Genomic DNA, 7517 nt, shown 5'->3' on the forward strand with positions numbered 1-7517 from the left:
CTAACCATCAGGTAGTCTTCGGTTGTTCCTTGTATGTCTTTATTGTTTTACATCTTTTTACTTTTAATACGTCATTGGTGATTTAGGCAGCACTTTGCTAAAGGCTAAATTATCCTAAAATATTGGCATACTTGTATTCTTTGGGGGTCTAAAAATAAATTTACAGGAAACTAATAGTAAATGGCAAAATACCAACTTTTTTAAAGGGTTCAATCTACAAATCAGTCACAACATTAAAAAAGCACAGTTAAATTCTATCTGAGAAAGCTGTTCCCAACAAAATGATCACACAGTCCTTAAATTACCCTTCTTTTAACATAATTATTTTTAACTAACTTACTAAAAAAAATTTAAAACGTGTTTTTGATAATTTTCTGTTTTTTAACAGCAATAAATGGTGTATAATTTAAGACAGAAAATTGTCTAGTAGCAGAGATACACTTATAATACAAAAGAAAAAGCCATTATTATAACTATAGTATATATTTACTTAAGAACAAGAAAAATTTAAGCAAAAAAAAGGTAATGGCAGACTATTCCAATGTGTGTGCAAAGTAAAAAGGTCATAATTTACTCACCTTAATGTTGTTCCAAACAAACATAATAGGGAGAAAAAAATACTTGTGGTAGCCACTGACATCCATAGTATTTTTTTTTTTTCAAGTCAATGGCTACCAGCTACTTTTTGGTTACCAACCAATAACCATTTTAGGGTGAACTATCCCTTTGAGAATCCAAAAATTCCCCGAAGCCTTGGGGGGTAAAAACTTAGACAAGGTGCTTGGGCCAAATAAACATTTAGACATAATTTTTAATGTATCTCCAAGCTTCGTGGACTCACCTTCCTCCGAGTTACCCTGCACACAAGGTTGGTTGGAGTATGAGTCCTCTATGGTAGGTGATGTTTGGTGCAGTTGTGCAGAGCTGGAGAAAGACAGGTCCAGCTGATCCAACTCTACTGTCTATAACATACACAGACAAAATGAAATGTTGCAAGAGTGTTTCTGTTTAATGTGCCACCATTAGAAAGACAAAAAGAAAAGAATACATAAAAAAAAAGAAACAGGACCATCCCTCCACTGACCATCTTGAGCACTGAGATGGTACTGATGATCAGTAGTTCAGGTTTCTTGCCTTAGAGGCATGTTTATAACAAGTGTATACTAATGTCACACTGCTGTACTAGTAGTTCTGTTAAGAATTAAGCATGTATAATGAGGGCTCTGTGTCCCACTTGAACTTTCTTACCTGGAGTTAATGTGCTTGGCATTGGCATATTCTCCCATAAAGGGTTTAGAAAGTCAAGAGAAACTGAGGCTGTGAAGATGAGGAGCAGGAAATTAATTAATATACAGTGCCTTTTTTCACATTTTGTTTTGTTGCAACATTATGATAAACTGCTTTAAATTAATTTTTCCCCACATCAATTTATACTCCATACACCATAACAATGACAAAGCAAAAACCTGATTTGTAAATTTTACACATTTATTAAAAATGAAACACTGAAATAAGTACATTCCATAAGTATTCATACCCTCAACTCAGTACATAGTTGAAGCACCTTTACAGCCTCAAGTCTTTTTGGGTATGATTTGACAAGCTTTGCACATCTGCATTTGGCAATTATCTGCCATTCTTTGCCTCACCTTTTCACCTCTCAAGCTCTGTCAGCTTGGATGGGGGCTGGCAGACATTTTCTAGAGTCCTAGTTGTTCCAATCTTCTTCCATTATGGATAATGGAGGCTACATGCTTCTGTGAACCTTCAATGCAGCAGATTTTGTTTCTGAACTCTTCCCTGATCATTGCCTTAACACAAGTCTGTCACTGAGCTCTACAGGCAGTTATCTTGACCTCAGGACTTGGTTTTTGCTCTGATATGCATTTTCAGCTGTTAGACCTTTTCTGAGAGGTGTGTGCCTTTCCAAATCAGACTCATTCAAATGAATTTGCCACAGTTTAACTCCACTCGAAGTGTAGTAACATCTAGAAGCTACGGAGCCCCTTACGTCACCTGTAGAAGAAAAATAATTTATCCGTGGGGACGGTTTTGCAATTCGTTCCCTCAGTTTATAAACCGTACTCACGAATTCTTAAACTGTTCCCTCGGTTTAACAATTCGTGCCCACGGATTAACAAACCGTGCCCACGAATTTCCAATCCGTGCGCTCAGATTTTGTAAACCGTACCCTCGGATTTTGAATCCGTTCCCACAAATTCATAATCCGTGCGCACGCTTTTGCAATCCGTTCCCACAGTTTGTAAACTGCTCTCACGGATTTGTGGCCCCGCCCCCAAATTCAAACAGGACACCTGTTTAAGTGCTGGATGCATTGTTTTGCATTTATTAAACTTTATTTCTCAGTAGGCTATATGAGACTATGCAACACTGACAAAACAGAGTTTTTAGCTTTATTTTATATTAATCACCAATAGATTAGCTGCCAAAACATCACGTGTTTTAACCTATTGGTTATTAATGTAAAATAAACGCTAAAATAAAGCCTGTTTTGTAAGTGCCGTCATGGTACCAAAATAAAAGAACAAGTGAAGAGCGCTGTTCAAACGGCTTTGTTTTATATAATAATATTTTTAAAAATATAAAATTACCTGAATTAAAAAAAAACGAGTTTTGGAGAGGAGAAGGTAAAAAGCAATACAAAACAAATAATGTACAGGTGATGTTACCATTCCTTTGCTCTCAAACTAAATGCAATGTAATAATAGGCCTTATTTAATAATAACATTAATAGTGCAGCATGCATCTAACTCTGGGTGAAAAGCTTATAATAATCACAAATCCGTGAGAGCAGTTTACAAACTGTGGGAACGGATTGCGAAAGCGTGCGCACGGATTATGAATTTGTGGGTACGGATTCAAAATCCGAGGGTACGGTTTACAAAATCTGAGCGCACGGATTGGAAATTCGTGGGCACGGTTTGTTAATCCGTGGGCATGAATTGTTAAACCGAGGGAACAGTTTAAGAATTCGTGAGTACGGTTTATAAACTGAGGGAACGAATTGCAAAACCGTCCCCACGGATTAATTATTTTTCTTCTACAGGTGACGTAAGGGGCTCCGTAATAAGCAATATGAATGCTCCTGAGCTAAATTTCGAGTGTCCCAGAAAATGTGTGAATACTTATGCAACGTGATCTATTCAGTTTTTTTTTTTTATTTCTAATACATTTGCAAAGTTGTTACAAACCTGTTTTGTGCGTTGTCATTATGGTGTATGAGATGTAGATTGATGTGGAAAAAAAGTAATTTAAAGCAGTTTAACATAATGTTGCAACAAAACAAAATGTGAAAAAAACCAAGGGGTATGAATACTTTTGCAAGGCACTGTAATAAATGAATAGTTAACTATATAAAGAAGGTGGTATTTGAAAACAGCATCAGTCAGTGAATGACAACCTATGCTGAAAAGAAATAATTACCTGTTGTTATTTTCAGCAGCTCAGCCCAGATTTCAGCTGTTGTAGGGAGAAAGTTTATGGAGGTGTTGTTTTAACTGCTGCCTGGTGTTTGCATGGTGCCCCACTGTAGCCAGCTGGACATGTGCAGAGCTCCAACTCCATGTCCACTGTATAGGTGTGCCCTGATGTGGAGGATCTCACATGAAATTTCTTCTCTCTAACCCAACAGTGACATGAAGACAAAAAATACAGACATTGATGTTTCTCAATTCTAATGCACAGAATGCACTTGCATTATCATTGTACAGGTACAAATGCACCAATTCCTTTACTTCAGAAATCTCTGTCAATGCAATCCTTAGCGATGCCTCAAAACTTGGGTGATCCAGGTGTAATTGGTCTTGTGTTGTGCACAAACGATCGTTGCAGAAGTGATCTTTATACCCAGGAAACAACCAGCTCTGTAAAAATAAAAAGTCAACGGCCAGAGAGTTCGCTCATTAGCATTTTAACTGAGATGGCCCAAATAAAGTTCAGACACATATCAGTAAACTTGAGAGTCAAAATTGAAATATTTGTATGTAAATTGATGTATCAATTTAACACATCCTGGCTGAACAAAAGCATTAATTTTTTTTTAAATAAATAAAGAAACAAAATAAATACTGACCCCAAACTTTTAAACAGTAGTGTATATTGTTATAAAAATATATATAAAATAGAAAATTATATTCTGTATAAATACTGTTCCTTTTAACTTTTATTCATTAAAACAAATCCTGAAAAAAACTGTTTAAAAAAATTATTAAAAATAAGCAGCACAACTGTATCTAACATTGATAATAAATCAGCATGTTAGAATGATTTCTAAAGGATAATGTGACACTGAAGACTGTTGTAATGATTAAAATTCTGATTTGCATCACAGGAAAACCTGTATTTTATATTACAATAATACGTCACAATATTACATTTTTCGTCTGTATTTTTAATTTAATTAAATGCAGCGTTGATGAGCAGAAGTACACTTATATATAAAAAAAAAAAGCATATTTTACCTTCAGATGTACGGCTTGGTCTTCACCACACCATAAAAAAGCGTAGGACTCTCCTGAGGCCGATCGAAATTTATAAGATAAAGATAAATGTTCAAACGAAAACTATAACAATAATAAAAACAGACATTAAAACCTACATATACTTCTTATAATGATTGCATCAGGGTGGACCAATGAAATCGAACCAGAGACGTGAGTCATGGCTGCGGGGTGTGGTTTTCGCTTAGGGGGCGTGGTTAGCGTTCAACTGGTTTGGGGAAAAAAATGGCTGCGTCCGAAATCGCCTACTCAAGGAGTAGGTACTTAATTTCAATAAGTACTTACTTAACGAGCGCTAAAAGAGTACCTACTCAACAGCCAAATCTCGTTGAGTATGGATGCGTTCCGCCATGTTGACGTTATCATGTGACCTATGACGTTATAACAAGCGCAACATGAAATGATATGAGCGACCGATTTAATTCATCTATCTGTAAACATTTTGATGTTGATGAAATTTGCTTATTTTGGATTGATTGAAGTTTTTATATTTTTAACAATACTAAAATGACTAAAACCCCCAAATTTGTTGTCTTGAATATGTTAATGGGAAAAATTGTGCAAAACTAGCTTAGATCTGATTTGTTTTCCTTTTTCTTGCTGAATTTCTCTGTCCTTTCATCCCTGAAACTTAAAATAATAATAAATAAATAACAAAAACAAATGCAATTTTTAATTCATTGCGATTTTATGAATATTCAAATATATTTAATATTTTTTTTCTGTATCTAATCTTGTACTATGTACGCAAACCTTTTATAGTTATGTTTTCTGTCATGATTGTTCTTTGTTAAAGATACTTAAAGTCTTTCCCTGAGTTTGTATGGAATTATAAATTCTGCAGTAATAATAATACAAAAATTTGAGCGACAGCGACACCTCATGGCATCAGTAACATGACAACCCTACCTAGTACGCTCTCCTCCATGTTTACAACATCTGCACAAAAGAGACGTCGATCAGTTGCTCAAAGATCTTACCTTTGGAGAAGACTGTTGATTTTACACTCGGAAAATTTAAGTATTACTATTTAGAAATTAAAATAACTTTAGAATGCATTGCTAGCCCACTCCAACACGTACCAACAATAATAATGATAAATGCTGACTAATAATTAATTATATTTTTAGTTAAACAAGCATAATGTTTTTTTTTTTTTTTTTAATGAAGTAATGAATAAATGCATACGCTTATGAAAATGTTATATTTTATTTACTGACAACATCAGGGAACATGAATAAATTAGTTAAATAATAAAAGTAACCATGAACATAAATAAATACACATGGAACAAAGCTTTATTAAACATATTGGTCTTCTAGTCTTTTTGATGAAGAGACCGCAGCAACATCTGGTCCAGATGAGACAAAGGGCAGGTGGAGTGATGGAGGGTCTCATTTCCAGGATGCTGCTGTGGATTTCTCCTTTCTTACTGCACACACCAGTCTGCAGACATTTCAGATCATACAAAGATGCACAAATATAATACAAAAACTGTCATTTTAACAGCACAGTGTCATTAGATCTCTGTATTGAAAGTTACAAAATGATCAATCTTTATATTAAGTTTCGGATTTTACTTTTCCCCAAAAATGCTGCAGTCACCTTTCCTTTCAGGTCCTGCTCCACCACCACAAAACATCTGCAACAAAGTCACATAAATCAAGAATCAGAAAAGTTCTGTTATAGCTCTGTTTGAAATGAGTTTGAAGTTCAGTTAGGCCTACTATATGTATATGTGTTTATTTACATTACTTACATTAATGTAAAGCAGTGACAGTGAATTCTCACATAACGTCCATCACTCACTCAGATGTTTTGTGTTGTGTGTTGCTCTAGTCTAGAACATTTTCCTGTCATTTGTTAAATAGACATTTATTAAATGTCTTTAAAATGTATATGTTTTATGTAAATCCGCTTTTGAAGACGTGCGTGTGCTACGTGAAGCTTAATGTTCGCTATACGTCATAAAACATGTTTTAACAGCGAAATCACAAATATATTATACTGTATAACATCTTGGCACCTTATGCAAATCAACAGTTTACGATAAAGTAGCTCAACAAATATGATTTTTAAGACAGGGAACCGTGTTTTGGTTGTAATACTCACATTTGTAAACACCCTCGTCGTGGTTCTCAATCACGTTCGATGATGACGTTTTGGCCTCCTGTGGACTCCTGGGATTGAAAAGTATCCATCGATGAAGACTTCAGGATCTGGGCTGAAGCAGTAGGACATCCGGGGATTTCTCGCCTACTCTTTTGTGAATACTGAGGTTTCGGACGTACTTCTTTCTTCACGTACTCTTTTTTTCCTACTATATAGTAGTTAAGTAGGCATATTCGGACGCACTTTAAGTAGACGTACACCCGAATCTCGTGAGAATTAGTGCATTCGCCTACTAATTCTCGCCTATTCTTTTATAAATACTTAGGATTCGGACATACTTATTTGCTCGCCTACTGCTTTTCCCTACTAAATAGTAGAGAAGTAGGCGATTTCGGACGCAGCCAACGACGCTTCTGCTGTTCTGCAATCGGCCCTATCTCCTGAGAAAAAAAAGAATCGATTCCGAGGCATTGGGAATCGAGAGTCGATTCCATCAAGGGGAATCGAGTCGTTTTCTATGGGGTCAAATTTCCTTCAAAAGTATTGCGGTCACAGATCGAAAAATAACAAGCGTGAATCAAAGATTTGAAAACGTATGTAAAAAAAATTCTAAGCTTTCAAGTGATTTATAATTTATGATGGTTACTAAAACATTTGAGAAAAAAAGGAGCATCAAGCATCCCACAGGTGGGATGGTGACAGTTAAGCAAGCCCACAGAGAATGCAGATTCAGAAGCTGCTGCCCAAAACTTTAGGTACTTATGCAATTTACTTTATTCAATCTAATGATATACAATGCATTCCATGTATGTAATTATGTGTGGCCTAAATCATGTATTTTGCACACAAATAAAGAAGAATCAAATAACTATGTAAGGAGTTTGA

Source organism: Garra rufa, chromosome 1, assembly GCF_049309525.1.
Source record: "Garra rufa chromosome 1, GarRuf1.0, whole genome shotgun sequence".
Classification (NCBI taxonomy): Eukaryota; Metazoa; Chordata; class Actinopteri; order Cypriniformes; family Cyprinidae; genus Garra; species Garra rufa.